Raw genomic sequence first — 22,423 nt, forward strand, 5'->3', positions numbered from 1 at the left:
CACTGCGCTCTCACCCAAAACGGCAATTGTGAAGTAATCGGGTAATAATTATTATTTAAAACACGTTCCTTTTGAGGGGGGGGGGCATGTATTATGGCGTGCCTAGGGGCGCATAATTTTTAAATCCGGCTCTGGGGACTGGCACATTCCTTTGAAACTCAATGGCAATACCTTCTTCGTCTCTGCTTTTAGTACATTGTTGCTTACAGAGACGTTTCTTATCATAAGACGTTTGGGCTCTCCTTAAATGAAGTTCCTTGCCTGCTCTCAGACTTTTGAGTTTCTTAGTCAATTGTTGTTTAAAGTCAGTATCATTCCTTTTTTTTCCATACAAGCCAGTTCTTCTTATATTTGAACCTCTCGTGCATTCATGGTATCACATTGACTGCATGTATCTGATCGAGAATACCTTAATGAAATATTGTATTCCGCTTTAACAATTAGCAAATACGTGCCATAAAACACCGGACTGTTTTTTTATTTATCCATGTACACCTGATGGAGCTTGGTTCCATTGAGATCTTCCGGAAGGTAAGTTTTAGATGTGATAGTCAAAGAATAGTGCGACTGGCGGTTTTGGAGTGAGTAAATATGCTCATGAATTGTATTCCTTGTGTCATTGCTCAAAGCATGAGGCCGATTTTCGAGCTTGCCCCTTCCGTCCGATAAACACTACCACATTATTTTAGCAGTTCCTGGATAGTATACAAAGTTATGGGAGACATCTCATGAAGTGCCAGGAAATCTTTATGACAAACAGCAATCTCACTCATACCACTATTTTTCTTCAATCTTAATTTGTACGTGTATGTACGGTCGTGAACAAGAGTTTCGCTAGGACTTTTTCGAGGACGCCTTCTTTGTTCAAGTTGCACGTCTACCGAGTCACTCAAATATGACCTCTGTGCATCGCGACCGGGAAAGGCATTGAACTGTTTTATGATAACACATCTATCAATTTCATTCACACTTTCAAAATGTTTTAATGAGGTACACCTACAGTCCTCACCTGTTCCATAATTATTTTTCCTGTCCATATCTTTTAAGGAATTTACATTGAAATCTCCACATACTACTAACTGTTTTTGCTTGTCGGACAGGTAGCTCAGTAATGCAACTAGATTTCTCTACCATGCTTTCGCCTCTTCTTAGCATTCTGTGTTGGTTGTGGACTTGTATCTTCATCCATTTTTACAGCAATCTTCACACGTTGTAACTACAGACAACAGTAACACAACTTCACTAACAATGATCTAATCGACAGAATTTCGTTGAATTCAGTAATGAAACATATTTAAAGGAAAGAAAGTAGACTGGACCATCATCTTTTTCATCAAACACGAGGAATCTCATTGGTTTTCCGTCTTCCCAGGTATTTTTATTTGCTATGAATGTAGGGCCCTTAGTACTTTTTGCGCCAATGAATACCTCAACAGAAACTGCACACAGACCCGTACAACATGGCATCATAATCCAAAAATCACGAAAAATGGACATTCGCCGCTATTCCCCCCACGTCTTCACATGTTTTAAGAGTCGATGTTATGACAACGTTTCTGGTGCGGTCGATTTCTTGAAACAGAAAAGTGGATGCGTTACGTGCACGGTGCGATATCACCTCTAGCCGAGCGGTCTTGGGCGCTGCAGTCATGGACTGTGCGGCTGATGCCGGTGGAGGTTCGAGTCCTCCCTCGGGCATGGGTGTGTATATTTGTCCTTAGGAGGGCATGGGTGTGTATATTTGTCCTTAGGATAATCTAGGTTAAGTAGTGTGTAAGCTTAGGGACTAATGACCTTAGCAGTTAAGTCCCATAAGATTTCACAAACTTTTTTTTTTATATCACCTCTGCTGCTGAAGTGCTTCCAACCATCTTCTTCTTAGGAATACGTATTGCTTCAAAGTATAAGAAGCTTTTTCTTGGAATTGTTATACCATCTTGATGTTGGATTACAATTCGTATCTTATCGTTATTATTATACGTTACTGAAGGAATAGGTTTGTGGGAAAAATATTCCTAACTAAGGATACATTTGTCATACTGTACTGAAGTTGTTATAGTGAGTTACGTCATTGGAAGGTTTCCATCCTATCGATGTAAGAAACCCTAAATTCTTGCATGTTAAAGTACTCTACTTCATATGAAGACGTAATATAATTTCCTCTCTGGAAAAACAGTCTGGATTTCCGTTCTGATCTATGATATTTAAACTAAGATGAATGCCTGTCTGGAGAAACTTTGCATCGTAGGACTGAGGAACACTGGAACTGTAGTAACGAACCGGGTGATCAAAAAGTCGGTATAAATTTGAAAACTTAATAAACCACGTAAGAATGTAGATAGAGAGGTAAAAATTTACACACATGCTTGGAATGACATGGGGTTTTATTAAAACCGAAAAAAAAGAAAGTTCACAAAATGTTCGACAGATAGCGCTGGAAAGCAAAACGTCAGTGACTGCACATGACAATCGTGTATAAAAGGAGCTGTAATGAGAGAGAGAATCAGATGCGCCAGCTGTAGCAGCATGTTGACGTTACCTGAAAAGGCGCTTTTAGTGAAGCTGTATTATCAGAATGGGGAATGTGCTAGTTCAGCGCTACGATCCTATCGCCATAGGAAGGGGATTCGAGCGGGTAAAGGTCCGTTGACAAATGCAGCTGTGGTGAGAATGATTTCGAAGTTCGAAGCAACGGGTTGTTTAGACGATAGACCCTGTAGTGGCCGACAGAGCACGAGGCATAATGCTGCTGAGACAGTTCAGGAAGAAATGGAGGCTGTAGCGGGTTCGTCTATGCACGGGGAAGTCAGCGCTCGTGCAGTCGCACGTCGCACCGGCATTCCATATACTACTGTTTGGTTGGCACTTAGGCGTACCCTCCGATGTTATCCGTACAAAATCCATCGGCATCATGAACTGTTATCTGGCGGTTTAGTGAAGCGGAGGGCATTTGCGGTGTGGGCGTTTCAAAAGATGGCGGAAGATGAAGACTGGTTGAGTAACGTGTTGTGGACCGACGAAGCTCATTTCACGCTCCGAGGGTCTGTCAACGCCCACAACTGCAGAATTTGTGCTACCGAAAATCCTAGAACTGTCGTGAAAACTCCATTGCACGCCGGCCGAAGTGGCCGTGCGGTTAAAGGCGCTGCAGTCTGGAACCGCAAGACCGCTAAGGTCGCAGGTTCGAATCCTGCCTCGGGCATGGATGTTTGTGATGTCCTTAGGTTAGTTAGGTTTAACTAGTTCTAAGTTCTAGGGGACTAATAACCTCAGCAGTTGAGTCCCATAGTGCTCAGAGCCATTCCATTGCACGACGAGAAAGTCACGGTATGGGTGGGATTTACCACATCTACCGTTATCGGGCCTTTTTTCTTCGAAAAAATGCGTGATTCTGGTTTTGTAACTGTTACCGTGACGGGTGAGAGGTACGCAGATATGTTACAGAATCGCATCATCCCCAGCCTGGCTTATAAACACCTGCTGGAACGAACGATGTTTATGCAGGATGGCGCTCCACCCCATATTGTTAGACGCGTGAAAGATCTCTTTTGCGCGTCGTTTGGTGATGATCGTGTGCTCAGCCCCCAATTTCGTCATGCTTGCCCTCTCAGGTCCCCTGACCTCAGTCCGTGCGATTATTGGCTTTGGGGTTACCTAAAGTCGCAAGTATATCGTGATCGACCGACATCTCTAGGGATGCTGAAAGACAACATCCGATGCCAATGCCTCACCATAACTCCAGATATGCTTTACAGTGCTGTTCACAACATTATTCCTCGACTACAGCTATTGTTGAGGAATGATGGTGGACATAATGAGCATTTCCTGTAAATAACATCATCTTTGCTTTGTCTTACTTTGTTATGCTAATTATTGCTATTCTGATCAGATGAAGTGCCATCTGTCGGACATTTTTTGAACTTTTGTATTTTTTTTTGTTCTAATAAAACCCAATTCCAAGCATGTGTGTCAATTTGTATCTCTCTATCTACATTATTCCGTGATTTATTCAGTTTTCAAATTTATACTGACTTTTTGATCACCCGGTATTTTCTGCCGAAACTGAGAAGGCGACTTCAATCGAAATGTCTCATTTATGGCTGTATATAGACAGGATATAGACACATGGTAGATGACACATTGCTTCTGGCTATGAGTCATGCTTGGATAACCTAATGGCAAGGCGACAGCTGGTGATAAGTGGGAAATCCTGTTTCAAGTCGCGGTCCAGCACGAATTTTCATTGTTGTCATTCCATTATACAGTTGACAGTTGCCCACATTCACAACTGCGAATACATTTCATGTACCGAATGAGTTTAGTCTTCCCTCACTCAGATAATCCAACAATCAAAACACGTATATTAACAAGAAGTAGGGAGCCGTTCTTCTCCTGTCTTCTTCTAGTCATTTTCTACAAGAACCTTGTGCTTTGTCTACTCGGTCATGGTGGTGACTGTTCATTTAAATAAGTATATATGGGTTTAACAGAGGAATAAATAATACACGTACAGCACTTAAAACATTTTTTATTTTATAAATCCTTCCGTATACAGGGGTATATGATGATAACTATGTAGGTCTGTAGTTCTATGTACACATCCAGCTTATACATATTTTCTTGTATCGATGTGCAACATGAATCGTAGAGTTGAACGATGGTTTCTCCTGATAGTCGACAAGTTTGGATTCCATTTCTAACAGACTTCTTCACATTTTCTTGTGGAACTGTTAGACATACAGTTCCCAGATTTGTCAATAGGCATACTGGGTCACATGACTGGAATACATTAGATTCTTAAAAGTGAATCCCTGTACATGCGTGATCTCTCTGTTGTTAAATATTTTGAATGTTTGTGTTAGGTCTCCTCTAGTGATGGTCTGTTCACCTAGTATCGTTGAGAGTAAGTGAACGTTTCCATGGACTGGAACAGCGACCTGCATGGAGTCACCGAATAGACAAATACATTCATCCAGCTATAATGTTACTTTGCCATCACTAAGTCGTGAGTTTTCTAATACTACTAAAGGGTTGAATTGACGATCTAACTTCATACCCAAAATGAAGGATTTAGTGGCACATGTGTTTAAAATATAGATAAGATTATATCGCATTATTTCTGCATCAGGTGGGTGCTGCTCTCATGATGCCCTCTTGTCTGCATGGAGAAACAAGGAAAAACTATCAGGTATGCATATATTATAAGTTATCAACTTCCTTTGTTATTTATCATTATTATCATCAGTGACACTAATGCTTATATGCCGACTCTCTCGCTGCTATATGCCTTGACATGCTTACAGTCTGAGAGCTCTCAAATGACTGGGAGAAACGTTTATCAATAGCTGTCAATACATAATGTTTCTTAGTGACAGTGCATAAAAGTTTTTCAGATCATATGAACTTTGTAAGCAGCAATTTGCATCAAAATGCTGTGAGACGACGCGGACATTTGGATACACTTTTAATAACATTACTTATGTCATGACCACAATTTTATTTTTCAACAATCTTACACGTTTCGACTTTCTGTCGTTTTCAAAGGCTACAAAATACAACACAAAACTGGTATCAGAAGATATGAAAATATGATACATTTCACCATTGTTAAGAGACGTATTACAACGACTAGAATATGGCTTCATAGTTACCATTGTTATGTTAGTTATGTAAAATCATTAGATACGTTGTATCATGTCAACATTCTCGATCACGAGACAAGTGCCAACTGCTACCAAGGAAAAATTTTGGAAGCCAAGTGAAATAAACTGCTAAGCGTTGCTGGGTACGTGGTACATGCTGCAATTTGTTTCTGATTACAATCACGATGTTCACCGTTATAACGTATAAAATAAGTTCATCAGTCAACATGGAAATCACTTGCAATGTTTGACATTGCCGGCCCAATGTAACTGTCCACAAAATATACCAGGTCAGTTCAGAAAATGAGTTTACGTTGACAGCTTACAGATATTTAGGTCTGGTGTCCTTCAGATTTTTGCCCTCATCTTTTAACACAATTCTACCAGTACTGTTCCCACTGTTCCGTGTAGTACCGGCACGCCTGTTCTTGGTATGTTACCAGCCTATATGAGTCATCACTTAATTTTAACTCCTTCTACACATACGTAAGTACTCCGCTAGCCATTGTACGGTGCACCAGTTCTAGCCTTTTCCTTACCTGTTCTCCTTGGAAATGGAACGAAGAAAAAACAACTTTCTATATGCCACTGTACATGTCCTAATTTCTCTCATCTTATCTTGATAGTCTCTATGCAAAGTGTACGCTGGTGGCAGTAGAATCATTCTGCAGTCAGCTTAAGATACCTGTTCTCTAAATTTTCTCACGAAGAAAGGTCGTCTTTCATCCTAGGACTCCCATTTGAAGTCACAAAACATCTCCATAATACTTCAATTGTGATCGAACCTGCCAGTAACAAATGTATCAAGAAACCTTTGAATTGCCTTGATGTCTTCCTTTAATCTGATGTGGTGGGTGTTCCCACACATCTGAGCAGCACTGAAGAGCGCGTCGCGCTCGTGTTCTATACGCTTTCTTCTGTGTAGATGATCTACACTACGCTAAAATTCTCCCAATAAAGAGAAGTCAACCATTCACCTTCCCTACTACCATCCCAACATGACATCCTCGATTCATTTCATATCACTTTGCAACGTTGTGCCTAGGTATTTAATCATCGCGATTGTGCGAAGCAGAGCATTACCTGTGCTCTATTGAAACACTATGGAATTGTTTTTCATACTCATTCGCATTAACTTACATTTCCCTACTTGTATCTTCCTGCAGTCAGTCAACGAGGACACCTTCCCGTACATCACAGTATCATCAGCAAACAGCTGCTGATTTTTACTCACCACGTCCGTCAGATCATCTATGTGCGTATAAACAGAGAATAAGAGCTGTCCTATCACACTTCACCGGAACACTACTGGCGAGATCCTTGTTTCTGATGAACACTCGCCGTCGAGGCATAAGTACTGGGTTCTAACACCTAAGAACATTTCGAGACATTCAGATACACTGATCAGCCAGAACATTATCACCACCGACCTACTGTCGGTATAAACCCATCCAGGCAGTAACAGCTTCACCTAGCGAGGAGCGGCTGCTAGTCAGACATATACACGGTGCACTTAGTATCAGTGAGCGTGCTGTCCGTGTTTAGAATCGGGAAGGCGCGTGATCTATCTGTGTTTGAATGAGGGCAGTTTCTGATGGCCTGGAGGCTTGACACGATCATTTTAGAAACCGCACGATCTATTGGGTGTTTGAGGAGTGCTTTGGCGAGTGTCTTCAACACGTGGCGAAACCAAAGTGGAACCACGTCCCGACGTCGTTTGGTTGGGTGGCAATCCCTCATCACAGATGTAGGACGTTGTAGGTGGGGTAGCCTGATAAAAACGGACAGGCAGCGAGCTGTGGCGGAAGTAACATTAGACTTTAATGCTGGGTAGCGTACAAGTGAGTCTGAACACACTGTCCACGAACACTCCTAACGATGGACCTCCACAGCCGACGACCCATGCTTGTGCCAATGTCAACACGACGACATCTGCAACTATCGACAACTACGACTAAAATAGGCACATCACCATCGGCAATAGACATTAGCGCAGGACAGAGCGTTTCATGGCCTGATGAATCCCGATACCTTCTTCATCACACCGATGGGAGGGTGCGAATCCGTCTTATTCCAGGGAAACAACTCTTTGACACCTGTACTGTGGGACGGAAACAAGCTGTCAGGGGCTCCATTATGCGCTGCGGAGCATTCGCGAGGGCATCCATGGGTACAGCGAGGCTCGTCCAAGGCACCATAATGGATAAGGAGTATCGTACGCTAGTTGGAGATCATGTACACCCCTTCATGACGATCGTGTTTCCCACTGGCAGTGGCATTTTTCAACAAACTGGTGCACTATGTCACAAGGCAACGAATGTGACTTATTGTAAAACTAGCATCGTCATCAAAAAGTAAAAATTTTTCTTGCTGAATGTTAAGTGGAATGTTATTCACATATATAAGGAATAGGAGTGGATCAAAAATTGAGCCCTGTGGGTCTTATTTTGTGATTTTTTTTACCACAGTCATTAAAATCAGTACAACCTTTTGCATTCTGTTTGTCAAGTATGATTCAAACCAATTATTTAGGTCTGTTTAGTCACCTTTCTTATGAAGTGGTTTAATAACTGGATATTTTAACCTGTCTGGAAAAATTCCCTTTGCCAGTGATGCATTGCGTATATCACTAGGACCATTACTTATTAATTTGAAACAACTGTTCATATTTCTCTTTTAAATTCCATCAAACAGACAAAACCTTTTGTTTTTTAAAATTTTTGCAATTGTATTTATTTCAGTGAAGGATGATGCGGCCCTTTGAAGTTCCACAAACTATTGTGGAATGATATTTTAATATATTCTCTTGCCTCTTCAGCTGAACCATTTAATCAAGAAAATGGTTCAAATGCCTCTGAGCACTATGGGACTCAACTGCTGAGGTCATAAGTCCCCTAGAACTTAGAACTACTTAGACCTAACTAACCTTAGGACAACACACACATCCATGCCCGAGGCAGGATTCGAACCTTCGACCGTAGCGGTCGCGCGGTTCCAGACTGTAGCGCCAGAACCGCTCGGCCACCAGCGGCCGGCGAACCATTTAATCCAATATTAGTTACTACATTTAGAAAGTGATTGTTAAAAGCACCTGCAACTTGTGAATCATTAGTCAAAACATTGTCATTTAGCTTAACTGTCATGAAATCTTGTACACTGACTGGCTGTCCTGTCCTCATCTGACAGTGTCTCATATAGTTTTAATCTTACTATCTGCATTATTTATTTCTGCAACAAAATACGTAGTTCTGGATATTTTAATGACTGTCCTTAATATACAACAGTATTTTGTGTAGTATGGATGTAATGTTGTATCTTGACTTATTCTGGCCTTTATAAAAATTTCCCTGTTCTTCTTACATGAGATTTTAATTTCCTTAGAAATCCACAGCTTACTGGTATTTTTAATAGATCTTTTGGATAACTTTTAGGAAAGCAACTTGTAAATATTGAAAAAACTTTACTGTGGAATAAATTGAATCTGAAATTAGCATCCTTATCTACATATAACTCATCCCATACCATCGCTTTTAGCTAACTCTTAAAACACTGTATCCTGTTCTCAATAAGAAGCCTCACTGTTTTGTATGAACCTGCCTCCAGGTTGTAATATGCCATACAGTTTATTTCCATTAATAGTGCATCATGATCAGATAGTCCATTAACAACTGGTTCACATTAAATGATCAGATAGTCCATTAGTCAGTGGGTACACATTAACTGTTTCAGCCTGAGCACTGAATATATTTTTCCTGTCCATATCTTTAAAGAAATTTACATTGAAATCTCCACAAACTACTAACTGTTTCTTCTTGTCGGACAAGTAGCTCAGTAATACACGTAGATTTCTCATACATAGCTGACGGTTTCCTACAAGGGACCTGTAGACTACTACAATTATCAGAGAAGTATTCTGCAATAACATGTCACAAGGAAATGCTTCTAGGATGAAGGCAACAAAAATGTCTTTGCTTCAATGTATTTGACTTTTCGTCCAACTTTTACACATGTTGTAACTCTTCCTTCTTCCATGTTCTACATCTACATCTACATCTACATGGATGCTCTGCAAATCTCATTTAAGTGCCTGGCAGAGGGTTCATTTAACCACCTTCACAATTCTGTATTATCCCAATCTCGTATAGCGCGCGGAAAGAATGAACACCTATATCTTTCCGTACGAGCTCTGATTTCCCTTATTTTATCGTGCTGATCGTTCCTCCCTATGTAGGTCGGTGTCAACAAAATATTTTCGCATTCTGAGGATAAAGTTGGTGATTGGAATTTCGTGAGAAGATTCCGTCGCAACGAAAAACGCCTTTCTTTTAATGATGTCCAGCCCAAATCCTGTATCATTTCTGTGACACCTTCTCCCATATTTCGGGATAATACAAAACGTGCTGCCTTTTTTTGGACTTTTTCGATGTACTTCGTCAGTCCTATCTGGTAAGGATCCCACACCGCGCAGCAGTATTCTAAAATAGGACGGACAAGCGTAGTATAGGCAGTCTCCTTAGTAGGTCTGTTAGATTTTCTAAGTTTCCTGCCAATAAAACGCAGTCTTTGGTTAGCCTTCCCCACAACATTTTCTATGTTTTGCTTCCAACTTAAGTTGTTCGTAATTGTAATACCTAGGTATTTAGTTGAATTTACGGCTTTTAGATTTGCCTGATTAATTGTGTAACCGAAGTTTAACGAGTTGCTTTTAGCACGCATGTGGATGACCTCATACTTTTCGTTATTTAGGGTCAACTGCCACTTTTCGCACCATTCAGATTCTTTTATAAATCGTTTTGCAGTTTGTTTGTTTTGATCTTCTGGTTACTTTATTACTCCATAAACGACAGCGTCATCTGCAAACAACCGAAGACGACTGCTCAGATTATCCCCCAAATCGTTTATGTAGATAAGGAACAGCAAAGAGCCTATAACACTACCTTGGGGAACGCCAGAAACCACTTCTGTTTTACTCGATGACTTCCGTCAGTTACTACGAACTGTGACCTCTCTGACAGGAAATCACAATTCCAGTCACATAACTGAGACGATATACCATAAGCACGCAATTTCACTACGAGCCGCTTGTGTGGTACCGTGTCAAAAGCCTTCCGGAAATCCAGAAATACGGAATCGATCTTAAATCCCTTGTCAATAGCACTCAACACTTCATGTGAATAAATAGCTAGTTGCGTTTCACAAGAACGATGTTTTGTAAACCCATGTTGATTGTGTGTCAATAGACTGTTTTCTTCGAGGTAATTCATAATGTTCGAACACAGTATATGTTCCAAAATCCTGTTGCATATCGACGTTAACGATATGGGCCTGTAGCGTAGTGGATTACTCCTACTACCTTTCTTGAATATTGATGTGACCTGTGGAACTTTCTAGTCTTTGGATATGGATCTATCGTCGAGCGAACGGTTCTATGTGATTGTTAAGTATGGAGCTAATGCATCAGCATACTCCGAAAGGAATCTAATTGGTACACAATCTGGAGCAGAAGACTTGCTTTTATTAAGTGATTTAAGTTGTTTCACTACTCCGAGGATATTTACTTCTACGTTACTCATGTTGGCAGCTGTTCTCGATTCGAATTCTGGAATATTTACTTCGTCTTCTTTTGTGAAGGCATTTCGGAAGGTTGTGTCTTCGATAGTACCTCCATTGTTATCGCGGAGAGAAGACATTGATCGTTTCTTGCCGCTAAAATACTTCACATACGACAAGAATCTCTTTGGATTTTCTGCCAGGTTTCGAGACAAAATTTCGTTGTGGAAACTGTTATAAGCATCTCGCATCGACGTCCGCGCTAAATTTCGAGCTTCTGTAAAAGATCGCCAACCTTGGGGATTTTGCGTCTGTTTAAATTTGGCGTGTTTGTTTCGTTGCTTTTGCATCAGATTTTTAACCCGTTTTGTGTACCTAGGAGGATCAGCTCCGTCGTTTGTTAATTTATTTGGTATAAATCTCTCAATTGCTGCCGATACTTTTTCTTTGAATTTAAGTCACATCTCTTCTACTCTTATATTATTAATTTGGAATGAGTGGAGACTGTCTCTCAGGAAGGCGTCAGGCGAATTTTTATCTGCTTTTTTTGAACATGTATATTTTTCGCTTATTTTTCGAGGATTTGGGGATTACAAAATTCAGTCTCGCTACGACAACTCTGTGCTCACTAATGCATGAATCGGGTTTGATGCTCGTTATTAACTCAGAATTATTTGTTACTAATAGGTCAGGTGTGTTTTCACAACCGTTAACTCTACACGAACACGATGCTAGTCTATCACCCCTGATTTTTAACTTCTCCAGCCCTGTGGTTACATGGTGTTCACAGAGGCACAGAACATGTATCCCTCTAGAAATTTCCACATATTCTAGGTATAGAATAAGCTCATCTATTTGGTTTTCCAACCCTCTAGTGTTCTGATGAAATAAATTAATTTTACTTTACTGGAGTCCGTCCCCGGTAGCCGAGTGGAAGGTGCCTGTGTCCCCCTGCTAGCGCACCGCGCGCGCGAGTGTTTACTGTTTACCTTCCGCTGCGGCGAGTGTCACGCGTCCGTGTCTCGGTAGTGCCATGGCGCACTCGTATCGCAAGTCCACCATTAAGATCACATTTCAAGCGGACTATGCAAGACCTCGAGCACTTGACATTGAACGTTTCATCCGGGAAGAACTTCATATTGCACCTCAAGACATCATTGGGATCCACTTTTCTATAACACAAAGTGTCGTCTACATAAAAATGATCAATGAAAAGGCGTGCACTGATGTTGTGTGTCGACACGCTCATGGACTTAAATTCAAGCATTCTGATGGTCACATAGGAACTGTCACGATCGACCACGCTGGATTAGGCCTTCGCACTCTGAGGGTCTTCGAGCTGCCATTCGAAGTCCCGCCAGATGTTGTGATGACAGCTTTCAAACCGTACGGCAACGTGCTAAGCCACTTGGCTGAAAAATGGCAAACGTTTGAAACGTACCCCGTCTTAAATGGAGTGCGACAAATTAAGATTGAACTGGCGAAGCATGTGCCATCCTATTTAGTAATTGGCGGCTGCAGAGCCATTGTCATGTACGACGGACAACCGCGTACTTGCGCCGGCTGTGGCCAGGAAGGACATGTCAGATCGGCCTGCATTCAACGCCGACTGACTCAGACACCGGTTGGTGAAGTTCCATCCCCGGCGACGCCTATTTCACTCCCCATCACGTATGCAGCGGCTGCAACCGCAACAGCTGTTGCTGCCCAGAATCGAAACACCTTATTGCAGTCAGTGGTCGATGACAGTGTGGGGGACAGCATATCCCCCTCTACGACGTCATCGGCAGACTTGCCTCAAGACGGTGATCAATTGTGCCACCACGACGAGCCTAAAGAGAAGATGGAAGTAGAAACGGAAATTGTCCTGACCTCTGCCTTCCTACCAATGGAGACCGCATCAGATGATTGTCGCCCGCATTCTGACTCAGAACAACATGCCCGGAAACAACGGTCCCCTCGAAAACGCAAGAAACGGCGCCATACGCCATCCGATGATTGCCTGCTTCGGATGTGTGACCCGGACGAACATCCGGCGTCGGACGACAATCAGGACTCTACCACCACAACTCACCCTCCCCGTCACGATGCTACGGCTGATACAATTTCTGAGCCTCAGTCTGACAACATCACTTCTGCTACTGAACATGCGCGAGAGCGCTCTACTGACAGCACTCATCAACAGTTACCAATTGCTGCATCTGATTCTTGGGCGGATGATGTCGAGGATGAGCCACAGCACCAGGAGGATGCCGCAGGCAGAGATGCTCCCGCGGCTGTACCCAGCACCGACCAACAACAGTGACTACGGCTGTGTCGTCAGCCTCTGTGGGGCCGCCCCTGCCGCGCACACCTGGCCTCCTACACAACCCAGTTGCAGACCTGGCTGACCAAACGTACCGGCTAGCGACGATTAACATCAACAACATACGTGCCCGACATAAACTAAAGATGCTACAGGACCTGCTCAACGCAGCAGACATCGACATTGCGCTCCTTCAAGAGGTGTATGTCACAGACTTCAAGGGACCCTATGGCTACACGACTTGGGTCTCACATGCGTCTGCCAATGGCAGTGGTGTGGCGATCTTCCTCCGCGAAGGTATATCCGCAGAAGACGTCGAATATCTCCCTGACGCCAGAGGCATGGCTCTTACTATCCAAGGAGTCAAACTTATTAACATCTATGCACCGTCAGGATCTGGTCGGCGTCGCGAACGATCCACCTTTTTCGCTCATACAATCACGCCCCTCTTTATGGGCCGTCAGGACGCCTTGATAATGGGAGGGGACTTTAACTGTAGCCAAGCACCCAAGGATCAGTTACCACATCATTCTCCCTGCGCAGAACTTACGACAATTATAAATAATCTTCAATTGGTGGACTCGTGGGAACATGTTTGTGGCGATCGGCCCGGATTTACTCACTACACCAGCCATTCCTCCAGCCGCATCGACCGGATTTACATCTCGCGCTCCATAGCTGTGGGGACAAGAGCTGCCGAAGTTTGGCCCACAGCTTTTTCTGACCACGAGGCCTACATCTGCGCTATTACCCTCGGCCGCCAGAAGGTGTGGCACAGCCGTGGTCTTTGGAAGTTGAACGTCGCCCACCTCGCTTCTCAGGAATGCCGCCGCCTTATAGAGAACACGTGGGACTCTTGTAGCCGCCGGCGTGGTACCTACCGGTCTACACTGTCGTGGTGGTTACTCTGCGCCAAACCAGCCCTCCGGAAGACCTTGATAGGCTACGGCCGAGATGTTGCAGCATGGAAGAGACATACCATGGACTTTTACTACAGCATCTTAAGGGAATGTACAACACTGCCGTACTCACCTGCACGGCAGGTGACAGTGAACCGTGCCAAGGCACAGATCATCAGATTAACACGTTGCCACCTTGAGGGTGCGATCGTCAGAGCGCGCACTCAAGACAGAGTGGCCCAGGAGGAACCGTCTATGTACCACGTCATTGCAGAACGACGGCGCCGACGCAGGACACTGATCCACGTTATCACGACGGAAGACGGACGACGCCTTGATACCCAGCGCGACATAGGAAACGCCCTTCATGCTCACTACACTAGGCTGTACTCGGAACATCGACATCCCCCAGAGGTGATCGCCGAAGTCTCTCAACTCACTTATGGCTCGATCTCTCCGACAGCGGCGACGGATTTGACTGCAGATGTAACGGAAGAGGAAATCATTGAAGCAATACAGGCTGGGGCTGCTCATAAGTCCCCGGGACCTGATGGCCTTCCTCTGGAATTTTACCGGACGTATCAACAATTGCTGGCACCAGCATGGACTGATATTTGCCGCGATCTTATGTCTCCCACGACGCAGATACCTGGGGCCTTCCTAGAAGGACTGATTGTGCCTATACACAAACCACGAAGCGGATCCAGGATCAGTGACTATCGGCCCTTGACCTTACTCAACAGTGACTTGAAGATTTTCACCCGGCTTCTGGCGGCACGCCTAAAGCGATCAGTACGATGTGTTGTGTCGCAGGACCAGGCATCGTTAGGTGGTGACCATAATATTCGCTCTGCATTGTGCCGATATAGAGATATGATCGCGCTAGCCAAAGCTCGCCAACTGCCAGAAGTTTTGGCCTCACTCGACTTTAGCCAGGCCTTTGACAGAGTCGACCACACATTTTTGATGGAGGTACTGCGACACATGGGGTATCCGGACGTCATAGTTAATGTACTGATGCATCTCCTACGCGGCGTGACGTCCAAGGTGTTATATAATGGCCGTCTTACGCCGCCGATACAGATCCAGCGATCGGTGCGACAAGGCTGCCCTCTTTCGGCGATATTGTACGCCCTCGTCTTGGAACCACTCCTCTGCGGCCTCCGACAACGCCTGACTGGGATGTCCCTTGGTGGACACACTTTTTGCTGCACTGCCTATGCGGATGATCTGGTACTCCTTCTTCGCAATAATGACGAAGTTCGTGCAGCACTGGCGTGGGTGGCGACCTACGGCGCGGCATCGGGGAGCCATCTCAATCTCCACAAATCACACGCCCTGTCTATAGGTAGAGGCCTACCCGACGAGAGTGTCGCACCGCTAAGAATCAGTGACACAATCCGCTGTCTTGGCATTGATTTCACATCTGACATGAAGCGTTCAACAGCCCTTAACTACAGGCGTTTATTGAATCAGATGAGAGCAGGAATAAGTGACCACCGTCTGCGACATCTAGACCTCCTGCAACGGACACGATATGCTAACGTCTATTTGGCGTCACGTATCCCCCATTTTGCACAGATACTCCCCGTACCACCTACCCTGGCTCACCGCATGTTGGCGGTTTTGGGATCCTTTGTTAATACGGGCATGTTATTTAAGATTCGTTACGAGTCCCTAACCCTCCCGAGGAGCAGAGGGGGTTTAGGCCTTTGTCATGTTCAGAACAGAGCGAAGGCCCTGTTCGTCAGCTGTCACCTGCAACTGTGGCGACGAAGTCCGACGTGCCTCACAAGTCTCTTACTGGAAGTCTTACGACCAATCTCACTCGCACCCCCTGTGATGATATCGGACATCCCAGCACCTTTCTTCTACATTAGCCAGTTCTTCCTTGAATTAAGCTACATCCGCACCGCACTACTACCCACACGCTTGATGATGACGAGGGCGGTATATGCTGCCATGCAAATGAACAGGACGCCGAATGTGATTGAAAGCAAACACCCCAACACAAAGTGGCGCGCTGTGTGGCAGGCAGTGAATGCCATCACCCTTGATACTGACGTGCAATCTGCATGGTACGTAACTGTTAATGGGAAACAGTTGTGCCAGTTCCGCCTACATCACATCCACCTAGCTGATTCACCCTTGTGTGCCACATGCCAAGTGATTGACACGGATGAACATCGTTTCGAATGCGGGTTGGCAAAGGACGTTTGGTATTTGGTGCGTCAGATATTGGCTTTTCTCACACGCACGACTCCCGACAGGATAACTACCCGCTCACTTCTTTTCCCCGATCAGATTTATTTCCCAAGAGCAAAAACGAACTCTGTGACGTGGATCAGCGGCCACGCTGTTCACTACCTCTTCGGTGATGGCGACAAGACAGTACCCGATTTTTGGTATTACCTCAACGAACGACATTGTGCGATCGTCAAGAACCCTAAATATCGGCAATATTTTTCTAATTTTCTTTGGAGCGCATTCCATAATCCGCCTCGCAGCTGGATTATCGATGACATGAGAAGATAACCATAGTACCTCTTCCCAGTTCCTTTTTTTTATGAGATTGAACAAACAACGGAAACAACACAGCAACGAGAAGACAGTCATCGAAAAATTCGCAGCGGGCTATAGTATGGAGCATCCTTTGTCGTAACGGGACGACTTCCTATTATTCTGTTTATGTAGCCGAAGAAGAACGGCCTTCCTTTTATCCATTTGTATAAAATAAAATAAAATAAAAACAAAAGCAGAAAAACAAACCTTCCAAAATCTTTTTTTTCCTTTTTTTCATAAAAAAAAGGGTAGCGTCTAAAAAAAAAAAAAGTGGTCAACGCGACGGACTGTCACTCCAAAGGGCCCAGGTTCGATTCCCGGCTGGGTCGAAGATTTTCTTTACTCAGGGGCTGGGTGTTGTGTTGTCCTAAACATCATCATTTCATCCCCATCGACGCGCAAGTCGCCGAAGTGGCGTCAAATCGAAAGACTTGCACCAGACGAGCGGTCTACCCGACTGTACTTTAATGGAAACTGTGACATATATTACAGTGTTGTACTACTCTAATTTCTGTCAGTATTCCCTGTCTGTAACCTGACTCTAACCTAAAATATGTGCCCCTTTGATTCCAGTAATCACAGCGATATTGTCTCGTGTGCTTGAGGGCCCCCTTACACCATACGCAAGGTGCTCAGCTAATCTCCCTCCCTCCCTCCACCCCCTCCTATTTAGATGCAGTCCGTGATTAGTGTATCCTCATCTCCCAATCATAGACAGGCACGACACAGATATAAGAGCCGGCCTAAGTGGCCGTGCGGTTAAAGGCGCTGCAGTCTGGAACCGCAAGACCGCTACGGTCGCAGGTTCGAATCCTGCCTCGGGCATGGATGTTTGTGATGTCCTTAGGTTAGTTAGGTTTAACTAGTTCTAAGTTCTCGGGGACTAATGACCTCAGAAGTTGAGTCCCATAGTGCTCAGAACCATTTGAACAGATATAAGACTTTGTTTCAGTCAAAAGCAACTCGCTCAGATCTTTGTTCACACGGTTAACAGCTGTGTTAACCCAAGGCTGGTCATGTTGCTGTAAAACTTCGAAAACCCTCACACTAGCTTGTGCTGCAGCTGCTGCTACTTACTTCAGGTCACCTTTAATACTATATTCTAAGTTCTTAATCAGGCTGTTTCCTGCTCCTCCTACTGTAAGTACCTTATCCTCTCCATCAAAATCTCGACACAAGACCCCTATGTTCTCTGTCACATGGCTAAGCGTGGCGATAGGTTTCACAATGCTTGTGACCTGATATCCTATACCTTGCTTTTCCTGTAGGAATTGGCCCACACCTCTCCCGTGACTGTTCCGTAGCAGCAAGACTTCTTTATTTCTAAGTGATTTTTCTAACGACCTAGCGTTAAAGTCGTTCCTACGAGTCTGCTGCACCCCACTGATCTCAAACACTGGTTGATGTTCTTCCACTATTTCAAGTTTTCCTATTACTTGTCAATCTTCTCACATCCCCCACTATCTCTTTCCCCATTAAACCTACAGGGTGTTTCAAAAATGACCGGTATATTTGAAACGGCAATAAAGACTAAACGAGCAGCGATAGAAATACACCGTTTGTTGCAATATGCTTGGGACAACAGTACATTTTCAGGCAGACAAACTTTCGAAATTACAGTAGTTACAATTTTCAACAACAGATGGCGCTGCGGTCTGGGAAACTCTATAGTACGATATTTTCCACATATCCACCATGCGTAGCAATAATATGGCGTAGTCTCTGAATGAAATTACCCGAAACCTTTGACAACGTGTCTGGCGGAATGGCTTCACATGCAGATGAGATGTACTGCTTCAGCTGTTCAATTGTTTCTGGATTCTGGCGATACACCTGGTCTTTCAAGTGTCCCCACAGAAAGAAGTCACAGGGGTTCATGTCTGGCGAATAGGGAGGCCAATCCACGCCGCCTCCTGTATGTTTCGGATAGCCCAAAGCAATCACACGATCATCGAAATATTAATTCAGGAAATTAAAGACGTCGGCCGTGCGATGTGGCCGGGCACCATCTTGCATAAACCACGAGGTGTTCGCAGTGACGTCTAAGGCAGTTTGTACCGCCACAAATTCACGAAGAATGTCCAGATAGCGTGATGCAGTAATCGTTTCGGATCTGAAAAATGGGCCAATGATTCCTTTGGAAGAAATGGCGGCCCAGACCAGTACTTTTTGAACGATGCAGGGACGATGGGACTGCAACATGGGGCTTTTCGGTTCCCCATATGCGCCAGTTCTGTTTATTGACGAAGCCGTCCAGGTAAAAATAAGCTTCGTCAGTAAACCAAATGCTGCCCACATGCATATCGCCGTCATCAATCCTGTGCACTATATCGTTAGCGAATGTCTCTCGTGCAGCAATGGTAGCGGCGCTGAGGGGTTGCTGCGTTTGAATTTTGTATGGATAGAGGTGTAAACTCTGGCGCATGAGACGATACGTGGACGTTGGCGTCATTTGGACCGCAGCTGCAACACGGCGAACGGAAACCCGAGGCCGCTGTTGGATCACCTGCTGCACTAGCTGCGCGTTGTCCTCTGTGGTTGCCGTATGCGGTCGCCCTAACTTTCCAGCACGTTCATCCGTCACGTTCCCAGTCCGTTGAAATTTTTCAAACAGATCCATTATTGTATCGCTTTTCGGTCCTTTGGTTACATTAAACCTCCGTTGAAAACTTCGTCTTGTTGCAACAACACTGTGTTCTAGGCGGTGGAATTCCAACACCAGAAAATTCCTCTGTTCTAAGGAATAAACCATGTTGTCTACAGCACACTTGCACGTTGTGAACAGCACACGCTTGCAGCAGAAAGACGACGTAGAGAATGGCGCACCCACAGACTGCGTTGTCTTCTATATCTTTCACATCACTTGCAGCGCCATCTGTTGTTGAAAATTGTAACTACTGTAATTTCGAAAGTTTGTCCGCCTGAAAATGTACTGTTGTCCCAAGCATATTGCAACAAACGGTGTATTTCTATCGCTGCTCGTTTAGTTTTTATTGCCGTTTCAAATATACCGGTCATTTTTGAAACACCCTGTATCTAGTTCACAGTATGTCATTTCTAATTCTGTCGAAAGGGCACAAATCTTTGGATTAGATTGCAGAAATGAAAGACGTGAATGAATGCTAGAATATCTTAGAGCTGAAATTGCAGGAATGCTTTCTTTAAGGAGCCCACACTAAACGGGCTTCGTTCATACCAATAAAAAACAGAATTGCAAAGATATGTCTGATGTCTGTACTCAGTAGATTCGACAAAAGAACGACCATAGGCTAGTTCGATCGACATTCACATTTGGCCTCAAACTTTATTGATCAGAAATGATAAATCAGCACACTTTGATAACAGCGAATGACTTAGCAAAGCAGAAAGCAATATCTCATCAAACGTTTCCTGAGAAACTTGATGCAGCAGAAGATCCAAAATCTTCAGAAGTAAATGAACTCGCTCTAAAAATTACAACAAGTGTCCATACGAGTATTGCATCAGACGAGGTCCCACCCCGAAATCTAACAAGATTCGAATACTAACTTTCAGTTAATAGCATGCAACTCGTTGACGAAAGGAAGACAATGGACAGGGATACAGCGGAACATACCACTGTTAATGAGACTATCCGGAAAAAACATGAGGAAAGGGCTTAGGAAATCTAACAATAACCTGATAATGAAGACGATGGAAAGCCGCAAAAACACGAAAATCTTAAAGATCAGCACGCCTACTGGAAAATCCAAAATGATAAAATTCAAGAACAAGAAAGGAGAAAGAGTCACAGGTAGAGATGACATTACTGAAATTGTTAGAGATTTCTGACAAGAGCTGTGGATTGCGACCATTTATGGACTAACCGGGGAAGAACAAATAGCTCTGAAAGATACACAGGGAGAAGCATTAGAAGTAGCCATTTCTGAAGCTGAAAATGCACTTAAACAACTAAAAACCAAAAAAGCGCCAGGGGCATGTATGATAACAAATGAATTGCTGAAGCTATGCGAATGCAGCCTGTTGAAAGCTGTGAGGATGCTAATGAAGAAATGCATCAACTCTGGAAGAATACCAGAAGTAAGGAAACATCCTGAAGTGGTATTATTCTTCAAAAGAGGTGTTATCACAGCCTTTACAAACTCCTGACGAAAATTGTAACAAAACGCCTCACAAGAGAACTAAATTTATATCAAAATATTGGACAAGTTGGATTTCGGAAAGGTTATTCGGCTATAGATCATATGCAGAACTCGCCTTCTTCTTGAGAAAACAACCAAGTATAACTACAGGATTCATCTGGCCTTTACAGATTATCGTGAAGCCTTCGACTCGGTGAAGATATGGGCAATCATAAAGACACCGACAATCAAGTCGAGATAAATTCAAGGTATATAAAGCTCCTGAAATACATCTACGCACAGGCAGCACCGACAATCAAAGTGCATGAAGACTTTGTCACCAGTAAGATTCAAATCAGCAAAGGAGAGTGCCAAGGTGACACCATATCTCTGAAACTGTTCACCCTAGCAAAAAAATGGTTCAAATGGCTCTGAGCACTATGGGACTCAACTGCTGTGGTCATAAGTCCCCTAGAACTTAGAACTACTTAAACCTAACTAACCTAAGGACAGCACACAACACCCAGCCATCACGAGGCAGAGAAAATCCCTGACCCCGCCGGGAATCGAACCCGGGAACCCGGGCGTGGGAAGCGAGAACGCTACCGCACGACCACGAGATGCGGGCTTCACCCTAGCATTGGGAGATGTAACGAAAGCAGCAGAGTGTAATGGAATAACAGAGGAATAAGAATCAATGACTAAAATCTGAACCATCTGTGTTTTGCCGACAATGTTTAACTTGAAAGTTCCTGGCAGATTAAAACTGTGTGCCGGACGGAGTTCGAGTCTCGGTCCGGCACACAGTTTTAATCTGCCAGGAAGTTTCATATCAGCGCACACTCCGCTACAGAGTGAAAACCTCATTCTGGAAACATCCCCAAGGCTGTGGCTAAGCCATGTCTCCGCAATATCCTTTCTTTCAGGAGTGCTAGTTCTGCAAAGTTCGCAGGAGAGCTTCTGTAAAGTTTGGAAGGTAGGAGACGAGGTACTGGCAGAAGTAAAGCTGTGAGGACGGGGTGTGAGTCGTGCTTGGGTAGCTCAGATGGTAAAGCACTTGCCAGCGAAAGGCAAAGGTCCCGTGTTCGAGTCTCGGTCCGGCACACAGTTTTAATCTGCCAGGAAGTTTCATATCAGCGCACACTCCGCTGCAGAGTGAAAATCTCATTCTGGAATGTTTAACTTGTATGTGAAGATCTGGATGAACTAAACAGCATTATCCAGGAACTAAAACGTGCCTGTCTAAAGACTGGTTCGGAAATAAACATCAATGAACAATAAAAATACTAAGCCAAGACACCCTACAAGTTACAGTGGGAAACTAGTGTAGCTGTTGATGAACGTATGTACCTTGGCTATGGAAAA

This window comes from Schistocerca nitens, chromosome 3, assembly GCF_023898315.1.
Source record: "Schistocerca nitens isolate TAMUIC-IGC-003100 chromosome 3, iqSchNite1.1, whole genome shotgun sequence".
NCBI lineage: Eukaryota > Metazoa > Arthropoda > Insecta > Orthoptera > Acrididae > Schistocerca > Schistocerca nitens.